Source organism: Neovison vison, chromosome 13, assembly GCF_020171115.1.
Source record: "Neovison vison isolate M4711 chromosome 13, ASM_NN_V1, whole genome shotgun sequence".
Taxonomy (NCBI): Eukaryota; Metazoa; Chordata; class Mammalia; order Carnivora; family Mustelidae; genus Neogale; species Neogale vison.
In genome coordinates, this window is record NC_058103.1 from 136,253,872 (window position 1) to 136,279,530 (window position 25,659).

The window sequence follows — 25,659 nt, forward strand, 5'->3', positions numbered from 1 at the left end:
ATCATGCCAGTATGGATTTTTTTTTTTTTAGTTCTGATGATTATATTATGGTTATGTAAGATGTTAACATTAGTGGAAGCTGGTGCAGTGGGGTAGTGGTATGTGGTATATAAAGTTATCTGTTCTATTTTATCACTTTTTTGTAGGTTCAAAATTGGTTTTAAAAAGTTCAAAATGGGGGTACCTGAGTGGTTCAGTGGGTTAAAACCTCTGCCTTCAGCTCAGGTCATGATCCCCGGGTTTTTGGGATCGAGCCCCGCATCGGGCTCTTTGCTCAGCGGGAAGCCTGCTTCCCTTCCTCTCTCTCTGCCTGCCTCTCTGCCTACTTGTGATCTCTGTCTGTCAAATGGGTAAATAAAATCTTAAAAAAAAAGAAAAGTTCAAAAAGTTTGCAGTTTTGGCAGAAGGTGCCAATTATCTACCCAATATTTATTTTATTTATCCTCTTTCTTTTTTTTTTTCTTCTAAGATTTTATTTATTTTTTTGAGAGAGCGAGAGCACGTGAGAGACAGAGAGATAGATAGATAGATAGATTGATCGATCATGGGTGGGGGGGTGGATAGAGGGAGAAGCAGACTCCCTACTGAGCAGGGATCCCAATGCAGGGCTTGATCCCATGGACCCTGAGGTCATGACCTAAGCCAAAGGCAGACGCTTCATCGACTGAGCCACACAGGGACCCCTGTCATCCTTCCTTATCAACAAAATGCTGGGCAGTGTTCCTGCTTCTTTGCAGGTAAGGGTGGGCAATAAGAAGAAAGCCAAATTTGTCAAGTGGGGCTTCTGTGAAAGCCAGTTAGCCTTTCTCTTCCAGTTGCCTGGGAAGCAGAAAACATGGCTGGAGCTTCAGCAGCCATCTTTGGTTCATTAAGGAAGGAGCGAAAGAATTGCAGAGACCTTATGTTTGGCATCAGGGATATCCTGAACCATCAGTAGCAATGGTTTATCCTTTTGTGATTCAGTTTCTATACACCTAGAATGCAATTTTTAACAGATAGCATCATGGCTCCTGGCCTTTCTCACTTCCAGAACCTTAAAAAAAAAAAAAAAAAGACTCCAGTTTTCTTCTAGTATGACTTTGGTTTCATTTTTATATTAAAAGTGTTCATCCATCTGGAATTAATTTCACTTGGTCTGAGGATTGAGAGATCTAGCTTAATTTTTCCCCCAAATACCTACTTAGTTGCCTAATACCATTAATGTACTGAATTTCCCCCTCCTGATACTCAATGTCATTTTCATAATATACTAGATTTTAATAGATATTTTGGTCTATTTCTGGGATTTCTATCTGGTTGCTGTGATGTAATTATTCATATGCCACTTTCATAATACCTTAATGCTAATTTTATAATATATTTTAATATTTATTAGGGCAAGTGTTTCCTCTTTTCTTTTTCAAATTTTTTTTGTTTTTTATTAAAATTCAATTTCTTTTTACTTCTTTTCATTTCTTCTTCAGATTTTACTTATTTTATTTGAGAGAGAGACAGAGAGAGCACAAGCAGGGGGAGTGGGAGAGAGAGAAGCAGGCTTCCTGCTGAGCAGGGAGCCCAATGCAGGGCTTGATCCCAAGATCCTGGGTAGCTGAAGGCAGATGCTTAACTGACTGAGCCACCCAGGCATCCCTAATTTATTTATTTTTAAAATGAACTCTACCTCCAGTGTGGGGCTTTCCCTCACAACCCTGAGATTGAGACCAAGAGTCACATGCTCTCTTACTGAGCTGGTCAGGTGCCTTTTTTTTTTGCTTTTTATGGATTTCTATATAAACTTCAGAATCAGATTGTATTCTAAACTTTTTTGGTTGGTATTTATATTGAGATTGTATTAAATTTATGTATTAATTTAGGGAAGTGTGATATCCTTTTTTAAAAATTTTATTTTATTTTATTTCAATTTTTTAAATAAATAAATTAATTTATTTTCAGAAAAACAGTATTCATTATTTTTTCACCACACCCAGTGCTCCATGCAATCTGTGCCCTCTATAATACCCACCACCTGGTGCCCCAACCTCTCACCCCCCGCCACTTCAAACCCCTCGGACTGTTTTTCAGAGTCCATAGTCTCTCGTGGTTCACCTCCCCTTCCAATTTACCCCAACTCCCTTCTCCTCTCTAACACCCCTTGTCCTTCATGATATTTGTTATGCTCCACAGATAAGTGAAACCATCTGATAATTGACTCTCTCTGCTTGACTTATTTCACTCAGCATAATCTCTTCCAGTCCCATCCATGTTGCTGCAAAAGTTGGGTATTCGTCCTTTCTGATGGAGGCATAATACTCCATAGTGTATATGGACCACATCTTCCTTATCCCTTTGTCCGTTGAAGGGCATCTTGGTTCTTTCCGTAGTTTGGCGACCGTGGCCATTGCTGCTATAAACATTGGGGTACAGATGGCCCTTCTTTTCACGACATCTGTATCTTTGGGGTAAATACCCAGGAGTGTGATATCCTTTTAATATTGAGTCTCCCTATCTCAACAAATGCCATATGCCTTTTAATTTATTTAAGGATATTCTTTAGAAGCATTATGACAATTTATTTAGATAGGTCTTACACATTTCTTTTTAATTTTCTTCTCACATATTCTTTTTTTCCCCCACTGTTATTTTAAGAGAGTTTTTCATTATGTTTTCTAAGTTGCATGTAGGGAATATAATAATTTTGTGTATTTGTAATTAGACAACTTAATACATTTTCATAATGTTTTCAGTGGATTCCTTTTTAGGTTTTTCCACTAGAATCATGTACCCTGCTTATAATGATCCTTTTACTCCATTCTTTTTATACTCAAATTTTGTCCTCATGTCTAATTGCATCTGATAGTGGGGAGGAAGTCAGAGTTTTAATCTAACACAGGTGGCCCATTCAAATCGGGTAATAGCAGAGAGGTTTAATAAACAAGTTACTTCCCAAGTGTGAACAAAGTGCAGGGAAATGGGGTGTGGTGCCGTACTCCGGCCAGGAACAGTGGGAAACTCTAAACCCTTCCAGACCTGAAGGGGTGAAGGGCGGGAGAAGCTGCTGGAGACTGGAGCCCGAGAGAGCTCTATGGGAGCGTGCTGAGACAGGAGTGGTGGCCTTTAGTTGAGAACCACAGCCAACCTTCTATGACAGATGCCCGATCACCTGTGCTCCTGTCTGCTAGTGTGCCCCGTTGGTAGAACCCAGTGAGTAGCCAGAGATAAGGCATCCTCTTGATGCTCTACATAGGTGAGCTTTCCTAGTGAAGGCAAGGTCAGGAGGGATAGAGTAGATCTGTAGGGGCAAAGAGAATGAGTACAGGGCATATCCTGGTCTCGTTCCTAATGTTAGTGAGGAAAGCCTCTAGGATGTACTATTAAGCATATGTGTATGTATGTATGTATGTATGTGTATATAGCTACATAGCTACATATAGGTATGTGTATATGCATGTTTTATCCATCTGTATATGTGTGTAAGAAACCATAATGAACAAGTAAGCATCAATTTCTTTTTCTAATTAAAAAAAATTCTGGGGCACTGAGATGGCTCATTCAGTTAAGCATCTACCTCTGGGTCAGGTCATAATCCCAGGGTCCTGGGATTGGCCCTGTGTTGGGCTCTTTGCTCAGTGGGGAGTCTGCTTCTCCCTCTGCCCCTCCCTCTGCTTGTGCTCTCTTTCTCTCTCTCTCTCTTTCAAATAAATAAATAAATAAATAAGGTCTTTTCAAAATTCAAGATTGATGTTGAATATTATATTAGGAGCCTTGTGGTATTTAAAGAAATGATTATATGACTTTTTTAATGATATGGTGGTAATAAATATTTTAATACATATCCAATGATCATATAATTTTTGCAGTACTGTTATGAGAACTGAGTCACTGTATTTTTTTTTTTTTTACTGTGCTACTGGATTCTGTTTGCTAATATTTTATTTAGGATTTTTGCATTGATATTCATGGGGGAGATTTTTCCACAGTTTGGGTATTTTATCTCTGTTTAATTTTCCATCAATATTATGCTGGCTTCATATGAAGAATTTGAAAGCTATACTTTGTGTGTGTGTGTGTGTGTGTGTGTGTGTGTGTGTGCTATGCTAACAGTTTAAATAGCATTTATGTTACCAGTTTCTTTAGTGGTTGGTAAAATTTGGAAAACTGGTCCTTTGTATGCATGCATGTCTCTTTTTGACAACTTGCTCCATTTTTTAAAAAAATTTATGTATTTATTTGAGAGAGAGAGAGAGAGCGCACAAGTCAGCAGAGCATCAGACAGAGGGGCAGGCAGAGGGAGAGGAGAAGCAGGCTTCCTGCTGAGCAGAGAGCCTGATGTGGGACTCAAACCCAGGACCCTGAGATTATGACCTGAGCTGAAGGCAGATGCTTAACTGACTGAACCACCTAGGTGCCCCACAACTTGCTCCATTTTAAAAAAATATTTTAGTTACTTATTTGACAGAGATCACAAGTAGGCAGAGAGGCAGGCAGAGAGAGAGAGGAAGGAAAGCAGGCTCCCTGCTGAGCAGAGAGCCCAATGCGGGGCTCTATCCCAGGACTCTGGGATCATGACCTGAGCTGAAGGCAGAGGCTTTAACCCACTGAGCCACCCAGGCGCCTCTACTTGCTCCATTTTTTAAATGGAAATTTGTCTCTTTAGATTTTTCCTATCCAAAGTTGATGAGTTTATGTAACTTGTATTTTCCTAGAAAATCATCTATTTTATCAGAGTATATATGTATTATCCATATATTATCCAATATATCCATATTATCCAAGCTAATCTATGGTTCTCTAAATTTCCTCTGTATCTATAGTTACTCAAAAAGGTTTTTTGTGTATGTGTGTGCTTTTTCTTTTTTTTTTTTTTTCTTGGCTTTTTAGTGACAACTGTTAAAAATTAATGTTTTCTAAAAAAAGTCTCTAGATTGATTTCTACCACTTTTTATATCCCAAATCATTTATTTCTGTTCTTTATTGATTCCGTCTTCTGATTTACTTAATTTAATTTTCTGGTTATATTTCTAATTTCTTGAGTTGGAGTATTAAATCATTTATTTTAATTCTTTGTTATTTATTTCTCTTAGTATTAAAGCTGTGATTTTTCTCATGGGACCACTTTAGCTGTAACCTGTGGGTTCTGTAATATAGTTTGTAATATTGTTTGTAATATTGTTTTTCCTAACTCTGCAGTTACAATGTTGTGTTCCTCGGACTCAAGGGTTGTTTAAGGAAAGTCTGAAAGTTTTTAGATGTAGGCTTTCATACTGCTTTTTGTTCTTTTAAGAGCAATATTTTGTAAAGTAGTTTTAGGAAAAAATTGAGCAGAAGGTACAGAGATTTCCCATATACCCGCTGGCCCCCTTTGGTCCTTCCTCCTTGTGGGATGAGAAACCAATGGAGGGTTTTGCAGAGAGAGTATGTATTTTGAAGGGTCACTCTGGCTGTTTTGTGGAGAACACACAGGTGGGAGCAAGGTGACCAGCTCCCCTTTGTTAGATCCTGTTCTCTATTCTGCTTGTTTTCCTTTGCTTTCTGTTTACTCTTTAACTCTGCTTGGAGCACGTCGCATAGTAGTTTCTTAAGAGCGCTCCATAAGGAAACACTCCATGTCTTTGGGTGTCTAAAAAGGCCATCATTCTCTCCCTATGTTTGAGTCATAGTCAGACGGGATATACAATTCTAGCTGGAGAATTATTCTGTCAGCATTTTACGGCCCCGCCGTCTTCTAGTGTCCGGTGCTGGAAGCTTGATGTGTTTCCGATTCCCGAGTCTTCGCTTGCGACTCTGTTTTCTCTCTGGAAGCTTTTAGGATTTTCTCTTTATTTCTGAAGTTTTATAATGTCAGGATAATGTGGTGTTATTTAGGAGCATGTGTATTTTCTCATTTTACTAAGCACATAGTGTAGATACCCGTATTTTTCTGTCCTGGCAAAATTTTCTTGTTTTATTTTTTGAGTTTCTTCACCTTAATCTTCTGCTCTCTGCACTGTTCATTAGATTTTGGACCCTCCGCATGATCCTTGAAATTTCTGTTTATTTTATTTTATTTTATTTTCTAAAGGTTTTATTTATTTATTTGAGAGAGAGAGAGAGAATGAGCAGGAGTAGGGGACAGAGGCAGAGGGAAAGGGACAGGCAGATGCCCCACTGAGCAGGGAACCTGATGTGGGACTTGATCCCAGGATCCTGAGATCATGACCTGAGCCAAAGGCAGACACTTAAAGGACTCAGTCATCCAGGTGCCCCCCATCCTTGAGATTTCTTACCTTTTTCTTCTGTGTCTCAACTATATGTCATTTTGTGGAACAAAATTTGTAGAACAAAAATTTTTTTGTTTTTTTTGTAGAACAAAAAAATTTCCTGGGAAATTTTCCCAATATTATTTATGAACATTTTTATTAATTTTTTGTCTTCGAAATGATATTTTTAATTTCTAAGAGCATTATTTTATAAAAAATTATGTTTAGTTTGGTGAAAACAAAATATATTCTTGTCTCAAAATAGAATTTAAAAAGTTCTTTTTTTTCCTCTGTTCCCTGACTAGACTTCTCTTTTCCTCTGGATTCATTCTTTTTGTTTGTTTGTTTGCTTTTTCCTCTCTTTTTCATATCAGATCGCTTGCTGCAATATCTGATGGTTTCCTTAACTTTGGGTGGTTTCAGTGGGTGCCTGACAGTTCCCTGTGTGGTTCCCAAATGTGAGACTCTGGCGGCCCTTTCTCTGGTTTGTTCAGTTTTCCCAAGTGAATATGGGAATCTGTCTCCTGGAAGAATATTTCCTTGGCTTCTAGCTTTTTGTATATGGGGTGTGAAATTGGAGCTGAGAGTCAAGATCATTCCATATTTGGTTCCCCAGTGACAATGCCCCATCCCAAGTTCAGGCATAAGGTTTCTTGGGTCTTGTAACCTTCATTCCCTTTCAGTTTCTCCAGGGTGTAGACTTCCATTTCCCTGCATGGAGTGCAAGCCATCTGCTGGCATTCTGCATGAGAGTAGAGCCCTGGAAAGGATAGAGGCCAGCCTTTCTATATGTGACTTTTAACCATTATATTCAACCCTGGGTCTCTGACTCCAGACGCATTTTGGGAGGCAAGTGGGATCTCCTTGTCCTTGTGCCTCTCTGCAGACCGTCTGGGCTGTCATTTCCTGCAGTCCGTGGAATCAGACACCACTGACCCATCTGCCTTCTGTTTCCTACACCGGTGTCAAAATCTCTCTTCTGCAGATGTACTTGACATTGTTGCCTTGCTTTGTAGGCTACACATTTCTCCCCTTCGTTATAATTTCCATGGGGTTTCCGGTAGAATGGAGACAGACATTTCCTCAATCACTTACTGTCTTTTGATAATTGAAAACTCAATAAAGAAAATTTGAAAGGAAGGACGATAATTCGACTTGCAGAAGAATCCTTTTTGCTTTGCATTGACTTGGGCGCTCATGGAGTCCCCACCCTTAGTGTATGCTTCCCTGTGAAAACTCATTGTTATTTTCAAAGGACTTTCAGGCACTGAAACTAGATAGAGCTTAGGAAAAGCAGGGATGAGGGCCCGATAGCTCATGTAGGTCCCGGCTCCTGGAGAGGGAGGGAGAAGTCATGCTGGACCCCCACATACATCTTGAAACAGGTGGTCTCACTGTTCAGCTTGTGACTTCTCCAGATGTTGAACACTGGGAGGAGATGTTGGGCGGAGCCTGGGAACTGAGGGGCAAGGTAGGGCAGGGGGCACAGCGGCTAAGGAGAGAGGTTTCTGCTTCACCTGAGCTTGGCGAGTTGGAGGACCCCGAGAGCCTTCTCACTTATAGGCTGGGGACTGTCGGGGCAGACAACACAGCAAAACCTCCAGGGATGTGGCTTCCTTCCAGATCTGACCACTTGTGTCAGCTTCAGAGGTAACTTTTCCAAGTGTATTGTCAGGGTCAGGCACCATGCTGGACACGTGACAGGCATAATCTCAATTGTCAGAACCACCTGGGAAATAAGGGGCACCATCCGCATGTTATGGAGGAAGGAACTGAAACCCAAGACAAGTAAGAAATAAGAACCAGAATTTGAATCGAGGTCTGCTTGGCCTCTGCTTGGACCAAGGCATGAAGTCGATTCCGGCCCAACATCTCAGCAGCAGCCTGGTGGGCCAGTCTCTCTGCAGACACTGTGGACGCACACAGTGTCCTAAAATATTTTGAAGTAGTTGGCGGTGTTGGGAAACTCAGGGAGTTTACATAATCTTCCAGAATTCCAGCTTTTTTGGGAAATGTCAGCAGACTTGACCACACTGGGTCTGCGATTCTTGTGGGGCAGCAATACCTCAGAGCTGGGGCGGTTTATACCTTTAAATGGCAGGGAGGTACCCTTCTGACAGGCCCCAAAATAGCCCATGGGGGCATCTGGCTCCTGGAGAGCATCACATTATTCTGTGTAGATGCATCTGAACTCCACAGGCACGTTAGAGCTAGCTATGGCATCCTCTGGCCCATTTGTCCCTGTCCCCACCGCTTCTGTCACTCCCCATCACGGGTCCTGGTGTGGATGCCTATTAGAGCTTGTGTTCCAGTTTTCCTTAAGAAAGATCTGGTAGACTGATTTATTGAATGAGCCGTATGTAGAGGGGGGGATTTGTAAAGTAGTTACATACATAATCATTCTTCCCCATTCAAATCCCTTCCTGGGGTCTCTGGATGACTCTTGGTGCATCTGAAAAAGAAGCAGCGCTCTTCAGTCTGGTAATCACGTGGCTTCCACCTTCTCTGCAGGCCACTTGTGCATCTCGGTGAGCAATCTGCTCTTGGCCGAGGAGGCTGGTGGGCTGGCTGCTTCCCCTCTCCTGGCTGTGTTGGCCCCACCAAGTCAGCAGTGTGGACTGGTCCAATGCAGCCGGAATAGCTGGGAACCGGCTGATGTTGGTGTCCCCAGCTGAGCTGACCTTTCTCTGGTTCCTCTCTGGGATCTCTACCTGCAATTCAGCAGCTTTTTTTTTTTCTTCATCAAATTTCTATGAGTTTATTGTTCTTTTCTGAAGAACTGGTCTATTGATACAACTTATACGTCTTTAGGTAGGTTATGTGTTTGTCTGGCAGCATACATTTGAGATTCATTTAGTCAGTTGCTAAAAAACTGTTTATTTTTTAAATGCTGGAATTTAAAATATACACATGGGGAGGAATGAAAACTGATGCAGCAGCATGGTAAACAGTATGGAGGTTTCTCAATTAAAAGCAGAATTAAAGCCTCTGCCTTCGGCTCAGGTCATGATCCCAGCGTCCTGGGATCGAGCCCCGCATCGGGCTCTCTGCTCTGTGGGGAGCCTGCTTCCTCCTCTCTCTCTGCCTGCCTCTCTGCCTACTTGTGATCTCTGTCTGTCAAAAAAAAAAAAAAAAATCTTAAAAAAAAAAAAAAGCAGAAATACGACATGAGGGCACCTGGATGGCTCAGTCATTGGGCATCTGCCTTCGGCTCAGGTCATGATCCCAGGGTTCTGGGATTGAGCCCTGCATCGGGCTCCTTGCTCAGCAGGAAGCCTGCTTCTCCCTCTCCCACTGCCCCTTCTTGTGTTCCCTCTCTCGCTGTGTCTCTCTCTGTCAAATAAATAAAATCTTTAAAAAAAAAAAAGAAATACAACATGATTGAGTAATTACACTCCTGGATATTTACCTGAAGAACCTGAAAACAGTAATTTGGAAAGATACATCTCTCCCTGTTTGTTAAAGCAGCATTGTTTATGATAGCCCAATAGGGAAGCAATCCAAGTATTCATTGATAGATGAATGGATAAAGAAGATGTGAAATATTCTGTAGCCACAAGAAAGGATGAGACCATGTTATTTGTAACAACATGGATGGACCTAGAGAGTATTATGCCGAGTGAAATAATTTAGACAGAGAAAGACAAATACCCTTTGATTTCACTTACATGTGGAATCTAAAAAACAAAACAAATAAATAAAAAGAAAAATCAGACCTATACATACAGAGAACAAACTGTTGGTTTCCAGGGGGAGAGTAGGAGGGGGATGGGCAAAATGGGTGAAGGGAAGTGGGAGATACAGGCTTCCCATTATGGATTAAATAAATCATGGGACTCAAAGCTCCAGCATAGGGAATATGGTCAATGGTGTTATAGTAGCTTTGTATGGTGACAGATGGTAGTTCACTTGCAGCGAGCACAGTATAATGTGTAAACTTGTTGAATCATGACATTGTACACCTAAAACTAATGCAACATTGTGCCAACTAAATTTAAATGAAAAGATAAAAAATACATGATTTGTATATTATGGGTTAAGTTTTTCAAGGCCGTAATGGATCGGGGTTTATAATGGAAATGCTATATACTTGTACATATTAAGCACCTCAGTGTAAAGTTTTTTTTTTTTTTTAAGATTTTATTTATTTGAGAGATGGAGAGAGAGCACAAGTAGGCAGAGCAGCAGGCAGAGGAAGGGGGAGAAACAGGCTATCCGCTGAGTGGGGGGCCTAATGTGGGGCTTAATCCCAGGACCCTGGGATCATGACCCAAGCCGAAGGCAGCCGCTTAACCGACTGAGCCACCCAGGTGCCCTGCAGTGTCAAATTTCTTAATTAGAATGCTCTTTCCCTTGGCTAATTCATGAATGAAAGTATTTCTCAAGTTAGTGCTATGGAGTATGAAGCAATCCTTACATTGTGTAAACTTGTTTATGATATTTTGATTTCACTTTATTTTTTTAAGGAAGATTTTATATTTTTTAAAAGGATTTTAAAAGATTTTTAAAAAAAGATTTTTAAAAGATTTTAAAAGAGAGAGAGAGAGAACACAAGCAGGGGGAAGCAGCAGAAGGAGAGAGAGCATCAGGCTCCCTGTTGAACAGGGAGTCCGATGTGGGGCTCGATCCCAGGTTTCTAGGATCATGACCAGAGCCAAAGGCAGACGCTTAACTGACCGAGCCACCCAGGTGCCCCTGATTTCATAATTGATATAGAAAGTGGAGACACACATGGAAGAAACACATATCAGCTGTCGGGTTTTACAAATAGTATAAAAACACCACGTCTTACTACTTTTGACTGCTTTGGGTTCCATTTTAGCCCTGGGCTCTTGTGAGGTCTCAGTGTCCTCCACATGGTACTGTAGGGAAATAACCATTTTGACTAAGTAGGTTTTGGGCAATAACCTTTTGACTGACTAGGTTAGCTTGCTTTTGTGGGCTCCATGTCCTGTCTTCTGGGAAACCTGCACCTTTGTTCTGTAGGTGTTTAACCAATGCTTTACATCAGTTCTCTCTGTTCAATAGAACTGGTGTGGTTTCTGTTTTCCTGGCTGGACCTCAGACCCAGCAGCTCTACCATCTGTCCATTCTCAGTGCTCTTGATGGGGCACAGATCCCCTCTGAGAGGGACTGATTTCCAACAGTGCTTAAAAAAAAAAAAAAACGGGCGCCTGGGTGGCTCAGTGGGTTAAGCTGCTGCCTTCGGCTCAGGTCATGATCTCAGGGTCCTGGGATCGAGTCCCGCGTCGGGCTCTCTGCTCAGCAGGGAGCCTGCTTCCCTCTCTCTCTCTGCCTGCCTCTCCGTCTGCTTGTGATTTCTCTCTGTCAAATAAATAAATAAAAAATCTTAAAAAAAAAAACCAAAAAAAAAAAAACAAACCCATTTCTTCACTTGGGTTCTTTCTCTCTCCTCGTAGCCATTCCTTTCCCATCTCTTGAATTTTCTCACATTTCTACGAAGAGAATGGGGGCACATTTGCCAACTGGTTAGCTTAAAGTATCTAGAATAATGGTTTCTTTAGTCAGAGTTGCTGGTAGAAAGATGGGGGTGCATTATACACATACAGAAGAATTCTGAATCATCGTTCATTATAAGTATGACTTCTGCTTGGCAATGTTTGTTAGCTAAGCAAAATAACCAAAAGAAGAAGGATTTATTTGGAAGCTTCATTTACAGAGAGCAGGTTAAATGATTGAATAAATTCCTTTCTTTGGATCTCTCCATTCATAGAGTCTGTACTGTGATTTTTATTCTAGCGGTTTTTGGTGTAGGTCAGCTCTATTCTTATGGAACTGTGTTGAAGAAATGTGTGGGTGTTCACAAAAATGGTTATATAATTAGTGTGAATAGAATTATGAAGCAGAAAAGACTCAGAGAGGTCCTCTGGTTCAGCTCCTTGCCTTCAGGCGACTCAACACCTAACCCAATTTAGACAGAAAATGGTCGGAGAATTCCCCTCATTGCTTTTATTAGCTTAATTTCTGTGTTAAAAATAGTTTTCTCCAGTAATCTCTCCTTTGATTTTACTTTGAAGTCATTTGGTCTCTCCGTCCCTCACTCATTCACCCAACACAGTTCTTTTTGAGCTTCTACTTTGTGCAAGGACTGCCAGCAGAGGGGACAGTCCCTGCCTAGCCCCCGATGTTTGTGCTGGGACTGATGAGGAAGCAGGTTGGAGGAAGGCAGAGCTCAGTTCAGCGAAGGAAGAGCTTTCCAAGAGTGAGAAACGATCAAGATGGATCAGGCTGAAACACACCCTTGGGTCACTTGGCCAGAGTATACTTGGGAGAAGGGGAGCAGCTGCTGGAGGCTTGGACTGGAGGCCCTTCAAGATCCATAGCAACTTCTGGATCCTGTCTCTCATTTGAGGACGATACTGTCATGTGGGCCCTTTCTTCCCTTTTGATTTTTGGGGATTTCATTCTTCTATTTATCCTGGACTGGTAGGAAGCCTGGTCTTATTGACTTGAACTAGTCACCAATTGGTAGTTGCTTAGTCATTAATACTAGAGATGTGGCCCAACCTCCTGATTTTCTTAGAAGGATGCTCCCTGCCTTGCCCCTCTCCTTATCTTACCACCCAGCTGATGCCCGATTACATTCTCCATCCCACCAAATACTTCACCCTTCACTGCACTCAAGTGCAATTCTACTTTTATTTGGGTGATCTTTATATCTATATCTATATATACATCTATATCTATATATAAATTTCCACTGACACAACATCTAGCCTGACATAACACCTAGCACATAGTGGGGCTTAATATTACATGTGTATATGTATGTGATATATGTATATGTATATTACATGTGATATGTATATGTGTGTATATATATAATATGTATATATATGTAATATGTACATATACTTTGAAATGACTGAATAAGTCTTTAGTCATTGACTGGATTTGTAGAAAATAAGAAAGTAATGACGTTGTGTTAGGATTCTCCAGAGAAACAGAACAAATTGTCTATACCTATGTATCTATGTGTAGCTCTTGAAGGAGTTGGAACACACGATTTGGGGGTCTGGCAAGGACAAAGTCTATATGGCAGGCCTGCGTGCCGGAAGTGTAGGTAGGAACTCATGTGCTGTCTTGAGTCCGAAGTCCTCAGGGTAGCAGGCTGAGAACCCGTGCAGGCTTTCTATGTTGCAGACTTGAGACACAATAACTTCTTCTTCATGGTCCCTCGGTCTTTGTTCCTAGGGCCTTCAACTGATTGAATGTGGCCCACATTATGATCCGCTTTACTCAAGATCTACTGATCCTTGACTCATCGTATTAAAAAAAAAATGAAGCTTCCCAGCAACATCTATGCTGATGTTTGACCAAACAGCTGGACTCTGTAGCCTGGCCAAGGTGACTCATTCAAATCAAACATCACACACATAAAAGTAAAACCTGCTTTTGGACACTCGGTAGACTGGGTATCATGTTAGGCATTGTGGCAGACAGACCCTAGTGTGAATCCCAAGAACTCTGGCCTCGGGTGTCTGTGCTTCTGTGTGATCTTCTCCCTTTGAGTGTGGGCAGGACATACGTTTTGCCTCTAATCAATCGAATATGGCAAAGGTAATGGGATGTCTCTCCTGCGACTGCGTTATGCTGTATAACACTGTGTTAGCTGACTGGAGTGAGCAGCTCTCCTGTTGGCCTGGAAGACGCAAGTGGCCCTGCTGTGGTCTGACCATGGAGAACCTCCTGTGGCAGGGACTTGTGGTAACTTCTAGGAGCTGAGGGCTCAGTCCTCCGACTGCAAGGAGTTGACTTCTGCCAGCAACCATGTGAGCTTGGAAGGGGGTCCTGAGTTTCAGATGGGACACCATCCTGAGCCTTGATTGCAGCCCCAGTGTGGAGGGCTCTATTGAGCCATGTGATTTCTTGACCTATAGAAGCTGTGATGCAATAAATTATGCTCTATTTGTTATGTAGCAAGAGCAAGCCAATACAGGACATTGTGTGCACCCTGCACTAATGCTCCAGGTAGGGGTCAATGCTAGATGGCTGGGGGGTACACAAAGTCAAAAAGCTGGCCATATCAGAGCTACTTCTGAGCACAGCTGGGAATCCCAAGTCAAGCATTTTCCAGCCCACACCCACATTTCTCCTCAGTTAAGCGTGGAAGACCAGACCATATAATGAGCTCTGTGAAATGGTGAGGACAAAGAGAAAATTCCATTGTGCAAATATCAGCAAAGTCCAGCCGTTGAGATTTAACTGTCTTTTTTTCACCTGAGAAGGACTCCTGGAAGCTGCATCACTGTGTCTAGGAGCCAGGAGAGTCTCCAGACTCCCTTCAAGGGTAACCTTAAAATGCCAGGGGAGTTCTTAATTAGGAATGAAGGATTTAAACATTGTCTGAATTGATCTTTCTTTTTATTTATTTATTTAATAAACATATAATATATTTTTATCCCCCGGGGGTACAGGTCTGTGAATCACCAGGTTTACCCACTTCACAGCACTCACCATAGCACATACCCTCCCCAATGTTCATAACCCCACCCCCCTTCTCCCAGCCCCCCTTCCCCCAGCAACCCTCAGTTTATTTTGTGAGATTAAGAGTCACTTATGGTTTGTCTCCCTCCCAATCCCATCTTGTTTCATTTATTCTTCTCCTACCCCCTTAACCCCCCATGTTGCATCACCACTTCCTCATATCAGGGAGATCATATGATACTTGTCTTTCTCCGCTTATTTCGCTAAGCATGATACGCTCTAGTTCCATCCACGTCGTCGCAAATGGCAAGATTTCATTTCTTTTGATGGCTGCATAATATTCCATTGTGTATATATACCACATCTTCTTTATCCATTCATCTGTTGATGGGCATCTAGGTTCTTTCCATAGTTTGGCTATTGTGGACATTGCTGCTATAAACATTTGGGTGCACGTGCCCCTTCGGATCACTACATTTGTATCTTTAGGGTAAATACCCAGTAGTGTGATTGCTGGGTCATAGGGCAGTTCTGTTTTCAACATTTTGAGGAACCTCCATGCTGTTTTCCAGAGTGGTTGCGCCAGCTTGCATTCCCACCAACAGTGTCAGAGGGTTCCCCTTTCTCTGCATCCTCACCAGCATCTGCCATTTCCTGACTTGTTAATTTTAGCCATTCTGACTGGTGTGAGGTGATATCTCATTGTGGTTTTGATTTGTATTTCCCTGATGCCGAGTGATATGGAACACTTTTTCATGTGTCTGTTGGCCATCTGGATGTCTTCTTTGCAGAAATGTCTGTTCATGTTTTCTGCCCATTTCTTGATTGGATTATTTGTTCTTTGGGTGTTGAGTTTGCTAAGTTCTTTATAGATTTTGGACACTAGTCCTTATCTGATATGTCGTTTGCAAATATCTTCTCCCATTCTGTCAGTTGTCTTTTGGTTTTATTAACTGTTTCCTTTGCTGTGCAAAAGCTTTTGATCGTGATAAAATCCCAATAGTTCATTTTTTGCCCTTGCTTCCCTTGCCTTTGGCGATGTTCCTAGGAAGATATTGCTGCACCTGAGGTCGAGGAGGTGAATTGATCTTTCTTTGCACCCTTGCATGGCCTTTGATAGACACTGGTGCAGACCAGGCAGGAAAGAAGTGAGCTGGGTGTTGTGGTGAGGGTTGGGGGAGGAGCACAGGGTTCATGGCTGCTCTTGTCCAGGACTGAGCTGAGCCAGCCCGAAGGTGCCAGAAGCCTGCTTGACAATTGCCTTCCCGCTCATCCCAATAAATTAGCTCCCTGTGGATAATGTTGCCTCCTGTTATCTGTCGATGTCAAGACTTTTTATTATCCCTACCTTTTGGGACTCTCCTCTGTCTTGACTTAGTTCAGGAGACAAAACTAGGACAACGTTGGGAGTCCTGAGACTGTTTTCAGACAAGAGCTCTGCCTTGGGGGACACACAAGTTTAATCTGGTCATGAGATGAGGAGAGCTGGGGCCAGAACTCCCTCGCGTGGGCTCTCAGGTCAGGAGACGCTTCCATGAGTCTTGTGTGGTCCCCTGGGCAATAAAACAATCTTCCTGGAAAGGGATCCTTGATGATATTTTCTCTTAAATGAGCAGCTTATTGTTCCTTCTGAGTCCCCTGTCACCTTTTGAGAAGCTTCCTCAGTGTAATCCTGTGAAAACCCAGCTTTTCCTCTCTCATAACATGGGAGAGAACACTGCTCGTCCCCTTCAGTGTGTGTTCAGTGTCACGTGCTCTGTTGCATCACATGTGACTGTGCTCAGTGAGCTGACCGTGCTCACGGCTGTCTGGCATTTCCTCCTGTCCTCTCAGTCACTGTACCCGCTGTTCCAGCTGTTGGGAACCCCCTGTGTTGCCAGGGGTGTGCCTGACCTCTCCCTCTCACTTCCATCCTCTGCAGAGTCTGTTTCCATCCCCTTCGGGAACCTTCCCTGCCTCTTGGCCAGCTCTCAGGTGCTCTCCAAAGCACAACAGAAGTGTGCCTTCCCCACAGAGCTCTGTCAGATCCCCAGTATGCTCTCCCTCTCTCTTTCAATGGCTGGCTCTGAAACTTTATGCAAGTTGCTTTGCCTCTCGTGGTTCAGTTTTCTAGTCTATAAAACAAATCTTCTAAGAATCCTTACTTGATATGGTTGTTGAAAGGTCAGTGAGAAAATGTAGGAAAAAGGCTTTAGCACAATACCCGAGGCATACTAATAGGTCAAAAAGTTAGATACACCTTCACTCTGGCTTTATTTAGAACTATCTCTCTAAATCTGTGAGCACCTTGAAGACAAGAATTGTTTCTTAGTTGTTACTGTTGGTTACTGGGCCTCACCATGGCAGACTGTATTCTCCCCAGATGGCTGCAACCTGACTCTGACACTCTTCCCAGTGGGAGGTGGAGCATATGTTCCTTCCCTTTGGAGGTAAGTGGGCTTGTACCTATGGTGGGAGTGATGCCATGTGACTTTGGAGGCTGGGACATAGATGGTGACACACCTCACAATGCAGTCTCCATGCTGTGAGGAAGTCCAAGCCTGGACATCCATGAATAGGCCACGTGAGGAGGAAATGGGGGCCCCTGGCCTGCAGCCCTAGCTGGGCCCCCAGGTGATTTTCGGTATTAACATACCAGCCCTGAGGGTGAGCCGTCTTGAAGGTCCACCCTTCAAGCATAGCAAATTGCCTTCTGGAGCAGAGACAAAACAGCTCAGCTGAGTTCTTCCTAAATTGCAGATCTGTGAGCAAAATAAGTAATTGTGGTTTTAAGCTACTAAGTTCTAAGGTAGCTTGTTACTCGGTGCTAAGTGCCAGAACAGCCCCTGTAACTTTAATCCACCTGACTTAGAAGTCAGAAGGCATTTATGATTGAATCAACAGAGATGGAGCAGCAATCTGTCTGTCCTTGAAGTGACCTCTCTCAAGGTAGGAGGAATATTTTCCAAATCTCCAACTCTTCCCATGATGCTTTCCACTCTGTAAATATTGTCAAACTGAACAAAGTAAGTGAAGAGACTCAACCAAACAGTATTTGTAGGGTGTTATTGCATACTGAAAATTCTGCCAGGAAGCGGTGGGTAAGTGTCTGTCCTCAGGGAGCCTGGGATCTGTTGGGAGGAGAAAACTCACAAAGGAAGCAGTTGGAATGTAACAAGAGAAATTACATGTCCAGAAACCAAAGTCAGCGTCAGGAGAGATCAGAAAGGGGCAAGGCACCAGGAGGGAGTTGGAGTTGAGGCAGGCTGGGAGGGCTGAGGGGCCCAGAGTATCAGCTGTGCCAAGGGGATGGAGGTGGACATGCATATAGAAGGGGGGAGAACAAGTGGGGCAAGGCAGCAGGTGCTGGGAGGGAGCACAGCTTGCAGGTTCTTAAGCATTAGGATGGGGACTGTGAGTTTGGTACATTTTAGGCCCATTCTTGGTTCCAGAACAAGGGAGTGACTTGATGAGAAGGTGTGCTGGGACTTGGGTGGATTTGGGTAGGGGGAACCAGGAGGCTGGAAGTGACTGATGACTGAAGGTTTCAGCAATAATTGGGGGAACCAGGGGTGTTTCCTTGCCCAGGAGATCTGCCCCCAGCCAGTGCCCCATGGATGTTGCCAAGCCCCTCTTGGTTGTCCCCTTGTCTGTCTGTGGATTGCTTATGTGTCTTCTGGTACACAGCTTTCTTATTCATGAGGTGGGGTGGGGACCCAGGTGGCAGCTTTGGATCCTGACTCCATCTCTTACTGGCCTGTGTGTTCTTGAACAAGTTAATTAACTTTGCTGGCCTCACTTTCCTCATCTGAAAAATGGGAATAATAATACTACTACAGGGCTTTGTGAGATTATAAGTTGTTTGTGTGGAGAGGAAATGCTCAGTGAATATTCCTGTTATTTTATGTCACAGCTTCAACACATTGCCACCCCTGGGCTCTGGCAGTAGGTACGTAGTGATCTTTTATGTGGGACTCTGGGACTTATCAAACAGCCATCATTTGCCAATTTATAGTTTATCCTTTAGATGGAGCTACTTTAAAAGGATGCTTGAACTCATTCAGCGCATGCTAATTTAATCAAGTTCCAGGGTATCATACTGTTTCCCCTCTGTGTTGTTCTTCACTTACAAATGATTGGCAAAGTCGATGTGCTTGGCCCCTATAGAATTGAACAGTCATTTTCTCTAAGGAGGGTTTAATCGAGGCAGACAATCACAAACAACTTCAGTGACTTTTGTTTCTGGTAGAAAGATGGTACCTCCCAAAACTGGGGTTCATTTGGGGGGTGATGTAGGTCTTGCTGAAGATGGCTGAAATCTGGAGCCTGGGCTTACAAAATATTTTGGAGCAGATTTTAGAAGCAAGAAATTCTTCTGTCCTCACTCTCTCTTGTTCTCCATTCTTAAATCCATCCATCTATCCATCCGTCCATCCATCCATCCATCCATCCATCCATCCATCCATCCATCTTTCCTAGATGCCAATAAATCATTGCATCTACAAAGCAAGTTATAGTTGATTTATTTGTTAGCTTTATTGGTTGTTCAGCAGAACTGGGACCAAATCAATGAATTGTTCTAGTTATGTAGACCTAGCTAAAATATTAACACATTGTCCCAATGAAGCAAGTAATTTTTATGCAGAGTCTTTGTCTTCAGTTCCATGTGTAATATGTGATTCATTTCTAATATCTCACGTCAGGAGTAGGTACTTGTTATTAATAAAGGTAGAGCTTTTGTGATATTTGAAGCTCCAGTGGGTCCTTGATAACAGCCCTCTAGTCCCTTGTTCCTGTAGGCACTCATGATTGATTCTTTTTCCCAAGGCCAAGAAGGACAAGAGGCTTTCTTCAGTGTTGATTGGAAGCATTAAACGGAGCACAAGGGAAAAGCACATTGCTCCGATTACTATCTTTCCTAAATTGGATATAGAATCTTCTTATTTCATAAGGCCTTCAGCACTGATTTAAAAAAAAAAATTCTCTTCTCTTTCATTTACAAAAGGTGCCTCAGGCATCCATTGTATGATAGGTGCTTAATAAATAATAGTAACAGTTATTATTATGGAGCAGAAATCTGCTGATCCTTTCACATGAATGGAACCTTGAGACCTCTTTCTATTACAGAGGTGGATGTATTTGTTTTAACACCACGTTATTGTGGTTTTTTAGTTCAATGCATCAGCATTCTGTTTATCCACATGCTTCCGGATTTATGGCTATTTCTGCGTCTGTTTTTCTGTCTCCTCCATTATTTCCAAGCTTCCCATTCTTTTCTTTTTAAATTCCAAAAGTTCAGATAACAGCATAAAATGCATAATAAATCTGTGCCCCCGTAGATAATACAGGAAGTGACTGAAGCTTGCCTGGGATTAGACTCATTTTGACTGTTTTTCTCACTTGAAAAAATTTTGATGAGTTTATTCTTTATCACTTTGGGAAATAATGCAAAATGTGATTAGAGGCCCACATAATCTGGGCTGTGTTCCCAGAACTGTTTTTATTTAGTGATGCTGTATTTGGGTGATGAAATGTTTATGCCACAGCAATAGATTTTTTCAAGTTACACCATTTTCAGTAAAGATGCTGTATTTAAACCTCTTCTTGTCCATCTTGGTGTGATCAGAGTAGGGAGTTTTTTTGCTCCAAACCTTATCCAAAGTGTATTGGATGGAACATATTTTCATAGGGATGGTGCATTTCTTATCATTTCATAAAATGCACATAATTTTATCTTTTCTTCATGACTCAAAGTGGTTATGAACCTAAGTTGGGGAGCACTGCAGTGTCTTCAGGAAAGATCAAGGGTATTCTCTCCCCAGATATCCCCAGGCTGCTTTCCAGAACTTCTCCTTCATTGGTTCTTTCTCCTTCTGCATTCCTAGGCTATTCATTTTTCCCACTTTTTGCTGCTATTTCTGCCTGATGTTTCCCTCTCTCTCACCCCACAGTCATCATGTGAACTTTGAGAGGGAAAAATGGAGAGTGCTGTTAGTACTGTGTGTTAAATAAGAATCAGTAAACTAGGAACAAGGCACCAGGCTCTGTGTGGGAACTCAAGTTTATGGACTAAAATTCTGCTCTAGGAGCCACTGGTGTGACCTTGGGCAACAATCTCTCGGGACATTGGTTTCTCCTGCTGTAAAATGATGAAGTTAGGATGTAGGACCTCTGGTCTTAACATTTATGAGTTTATCAAAGGGAGCCTTTAGTCTCTCTACTTTCTGACAGGTGTATTGACTTCCTCGAGGTCATTTTTATTTACCTGGGCATTTTGGCTGCATCCTCTGCTGATGTTTCCCCAAAGATGAAGGGAGCAACAGCTTCGACATGACCTAGGCCTCCCCTCCCATGTCAGTCTGGGATCCTTCCGCCATCAACTACCAGGACTCAAATCTCTGTCTCAAGAGGCTGCTTCTTATAGGAAAACTGACCTGTGACAGAACTATTCAGTAAAGATATCTGTGCTTGCCTATGTATCAATTGACAAAATAATACATTAAAAAAGGTAAGAGCTTATAGTAGGATAAATAATGGCTCCCAAAGATGCTCACCTCCTAGTTCCTGGAACCTGTGAACATATTCACCTGTGTGGTAAGAGGGATTTTTACAGGTGCGTTTAAGTTAAGGATCTTGAGATGGGGAAATTACCTTGGGTACTTGGGCTGGGTCTGATGTCTTCACAGGGGTCTTTGTAAGAAGGAGGCAGGAGGCCTGCTCTAAAGATGGAGGAATGCTGGCAGCTTCTGGGAGAAGTTGGAAAAGTCAAGGCAACAGATTCTCCCTTAGAACCTCCAGAAAGGAATACAACCTGGCTGACACGATTTTAGCTCCCCTAAGACTCCTCTTGGACTTCTAACTTCCAGAAACGTGAGAGACTATGAGTGTGTTATTTAAGCCACAGAGCTTGTGGAATTTTCTTACAGCAGCCCCAGGGAGCTGACGCAGAGCTGCTGCTGTTCTCCCTATCCGAGTCGTTCTCTGTTCTCCATCTCTTCCACCGAAGGGAGCTGAATAGAAGGCTCCAGAAAGGACATGGTGGATCCATTTTCCCAGACACTGTGCTGTGGAGGACACCCGAGCCCAGTTCCCTGGCTCATTTGTCCTGCCTTCCATCATGTCATGGAGCATAGACTGTCTTTGTAGACCGTCCTTCCCTGGACAGTGGGAGAATCTCTGGTGGAGATGGCGGTCTTTTCCGGACTCTGTCTCCTGGTCAACAGTGAGAGCCAACGCTTCTGTCCCTATTCCCAGTACATTCTTGTTTCTGCTTGTGCCTGCAGGATGCAAGCCTTCCTTGGGGTGACGTTTGAAGGCTGATTTCTTTGGATACCCACCTTTCCTCTTCCAAGCTCCTCTTCTGGGTCCCGACCTCCCAGGGTTGCCTCTGCAGGTATTTTGGCCCTGGCTGCTACGCTCAGGTACCACTTTGTCTCCTGTGTGTCCTGAGCTGTTCATTGCTCTTGTTCCAGACCTTTGTCTCATTGTCTGCTCCAGTCTGAGGATTGCCATGGTCTGGGGTCAGTCAGAACCCTCCACCTTGAGCACTTGTAACCTCAGCCTGCAAAGTTTGCATCCTCCAATGCTCCCATTAAGGTCAGGTGAAGAGGGAGAGACAAATGAAATGTAACATCTCATAACAAGAAAAACCACAAGGTGGCCATTCCATTTTCCTGGGTTTGTATTGGTGTATCTTCCTTTCCCTTTCCCCTACAATATACCTGATGCTACAGAAGCTCCAACGTATCTCTTTTATATCCCAAAGAAGTGTTTGGGTGGACTGGGAACCTTGTTATGATCAATAAAAAACTATGTTTGCTATATGGAAGAGCATTCCCATTTCAGACTGTTGAAAAAGCCAATTCATATTCCTCATTCACTGTGGTGAGGTTTCTGGTTTCCCCTGGATGTACTTTATGTGTCAAGGGAACTCCCTGTTCTGCATTTATAGAGTTTGTTCAGTGAGAATGAAGGTGTTAATTACAGGCCTCTGTAAATTGCACTCTGTTTAATGCACGTGAGCAAAATATGTCACAAAAGTAACTAGGTGAGTTCTACTCCCTCCAGCGTGTTAACTGGGGGGCTCCAGGTCCCACCAATGGAAGACTGCCCCCCATCTTGATGTCCCAGGCACACTGTCACAGCAACTGAGACCGACATACAAGGCATAGAGGCAGCCAGTTCCCTGTTCTGGTCTGAAAACTTTGCCCGAAGAGTGTTGTATTTGTACCAGTTTTTCAGCAGGTTTGTTGAGAATGGTCACAAGTTCAAATATGATCAGTCTGGTTTCATTGACTACTTGTTTGATTACTGTGAACTGGAAGGGAGGAGGGGGGTGTTAGGAAGGGAAATGCAATGTCCTGAAGTGGGGCAGAGTCAGGCAGACCTGGGTTTGAATCTCAGCCCCGTGATAGGAATATCTGCTTTTCATGATTGTTGGTGAATTAAATGTTAAGATACGAAGTGCTGTGTTTGGTACCTGGAATATGGCAAGGGCTCAGTGAGATGTTCATTTCCTGGCCTTACCTTATATGGTCTGTAATTGCGCTAGACTTGTAAAGATCCAAGCTGCAGGGACTTCCCAAGTATACCACAGTGGTATGGGGCAGACTTTTCTTATTCTGCTTTCTGTTATTTCTCATTCTCACTGCTTCACACCCATTGAGCCATGGATTAGTTGTTCTAGGGATGCATGGGTACTTGCTAGAATGAGTCATTACTCAGCTTTGACCTTTAAACAGGATTTTGGTTTGAAGTTCTTGGCATTATCAAAGGAAAATTCTTGAATGCAACCAAATTCTTGAATGCAACCAAATTCTTGAATGCAACCAGATAAAATCTTGGAGGTGTCAGATCATATAGCTTTCTAAAGTGTGGGGAAGGTCCTCTTTCATTTGTGAAGGCTAACTCATGAGGCTTATTGCTCTGGAAAGAAGAAGGATGTCACCTGGAAGTGGATAGGTCCAAGCCTGCCTCATCTGGCTTAAGGGAATGTGGGATAAAGAAGGGACAGAATCATAGAATGAAGGCTTGCACCTTGGAGGTGGGTGAGTATTGCTTTGGAAACATCTAGATAAATATGGGGAAGAGTCTCATGGGAGATGAACCTAATGGCATGCTTGCCTCTGTCCTCTGTCACTTCCAACATGACCCATGACAAAGTACAGCAGTATTGGCGGGGGGGGGGCATGGGGGCTAGATCATCGAGCACGAGGTTGACCTGAATGTGGCAGAGCCTGGGATGCAGAGGTCTCTGGGCCCTTGTGATGGGATGTGTAGTTGTGATGGGGCCAGGGGCTGGGCCTTTGAGGTTGGTATTAACTGGCTCTAACCATGGCTCTAGAGAGGAGGTTCAAGGTGAGGACAAAAAGCCACAAGAGACTATTGATACTTTAGTGATCAGCTGTCCTTCAGCCTGGTAGCAGAGACCAAGGAGGATTCTGAGACACTGTAGATTCAAGGATCTTTCCCTGTTCCATGCCCTTGAAAGCGTAGGGAGCTCCTTTTGTGTCTGCAGACTCACTTGAGGGAGAGGATAAGCATCTGACTGATAAGATGGAGTCAGTGAGAAAGACACTTGACCTGAGAGTTGAACTTTATGTAGAAGGGTTGTTTAAACCACAGGGAGAGTATTCAAGCCTGAAGAGACAGGAGAATAGCCAATTTGCTCATGTAAATTTTTTTGATACCCAGGAAGAAAATATGTTAGGTGCATTTTAAGTGTGCCTCTGAGTGTATTATGAGTAAATTTGCCAACCCGCTAGGTATTAAAACTCGGTATGCAGAACATTAATTTTAATTAAGAGCTATGTTGTATTTAATTTGCTGTAGTGGACTTTGACTCTCTCTGGTTTTCATGCTGCTGTTTTGATTTCTGAAAATGTTTGTGTCCACATGTCAGAGGTTGGTTGTGAGTCTTTCAAGATCCCCTCTTTGTCTTTGGTTTTCTGCGTTTTTTTTTTTTTAAGATTTTATTTATTTATTTATCTGACAGAGATCACAAGTGAGCAGAGAAGTAGGTAGAGAGAGATGGGGGTGGGTGGGAAGCAGGCTCCCTGCTGAGCAGAGAGCTGGATGTGGGGCTCGATCCCAGGACCCTGAGATCATCACCTGAGCCGAAGGCAGATGCTTAACCCACCGAGCCACCCAGGCGCCCAGGTTTTCTGCATTTTGAATATGGTATGCTTTGCTGTAGTGACTTTGGTATTTATCCTTCTTGGTGTTCTCTGAGCTTCTTCATCTGTGGCTTGCCATCTGTCATGAATTTTGCAAAGTTCTCAGCCATTATTACTTCAGATATTTCTTCTGCTCTGTCTTCTCTTCCGTCTCCTTTTGGTATTCTAATTATTCACATGTTATACCTTTTCAGAACTTGTCCTACACTTCTTTGATGTTCTGTTTTTTTTTTTTTTTCATTCTTTTTTCTCTTTGCATTTCAGTTTGAGAAGTTTCTGTTGATGTCTCTTCAAGTTCATGGGTTCTTTCCTAGATGGTGTCCAGTCTAGTGATTGGCCCATCAAAAGCATTCACCATTTTTGTTACAGTATTTTTGATTTTGAGGATTTTCTTTTGAATCCTGGAGTTTTCATGTCTCTGCTTATATTCCTACATGTTGTCTACATTTCCTTTTAGAGCCCTTAACATGGGACATCTGGGTGGCTCAGTCGGTTGGACGACTGCCTTTGGCTTGGGTCATGATCCCGGAGTCTCGAGATCGAGACCCGCATCGGGCTCCCAGCTCCATGGGAAGTCTGCTTCTCCCTTTGACCTTCTCTCGCTCATGCTCTCTTTCACTGTTTCTCTCTCAAGTAAATAAATAAAATCTTTAAAAAAAATAGAGCCCTTAACATATTAAGCATAGTTAGTTTTTAAATTCCTGATCTGATAAGTCCAAAATCTTTGACAGATCTGAATCTGGTCCTGATGCTTGCTTTGTTTCTTCAGTGTGCATTTTTCTTATATATATTTTTTTCTTTCTTGGCATATCTGATAATTGTTGAAAGCTTGGTATGTCGTA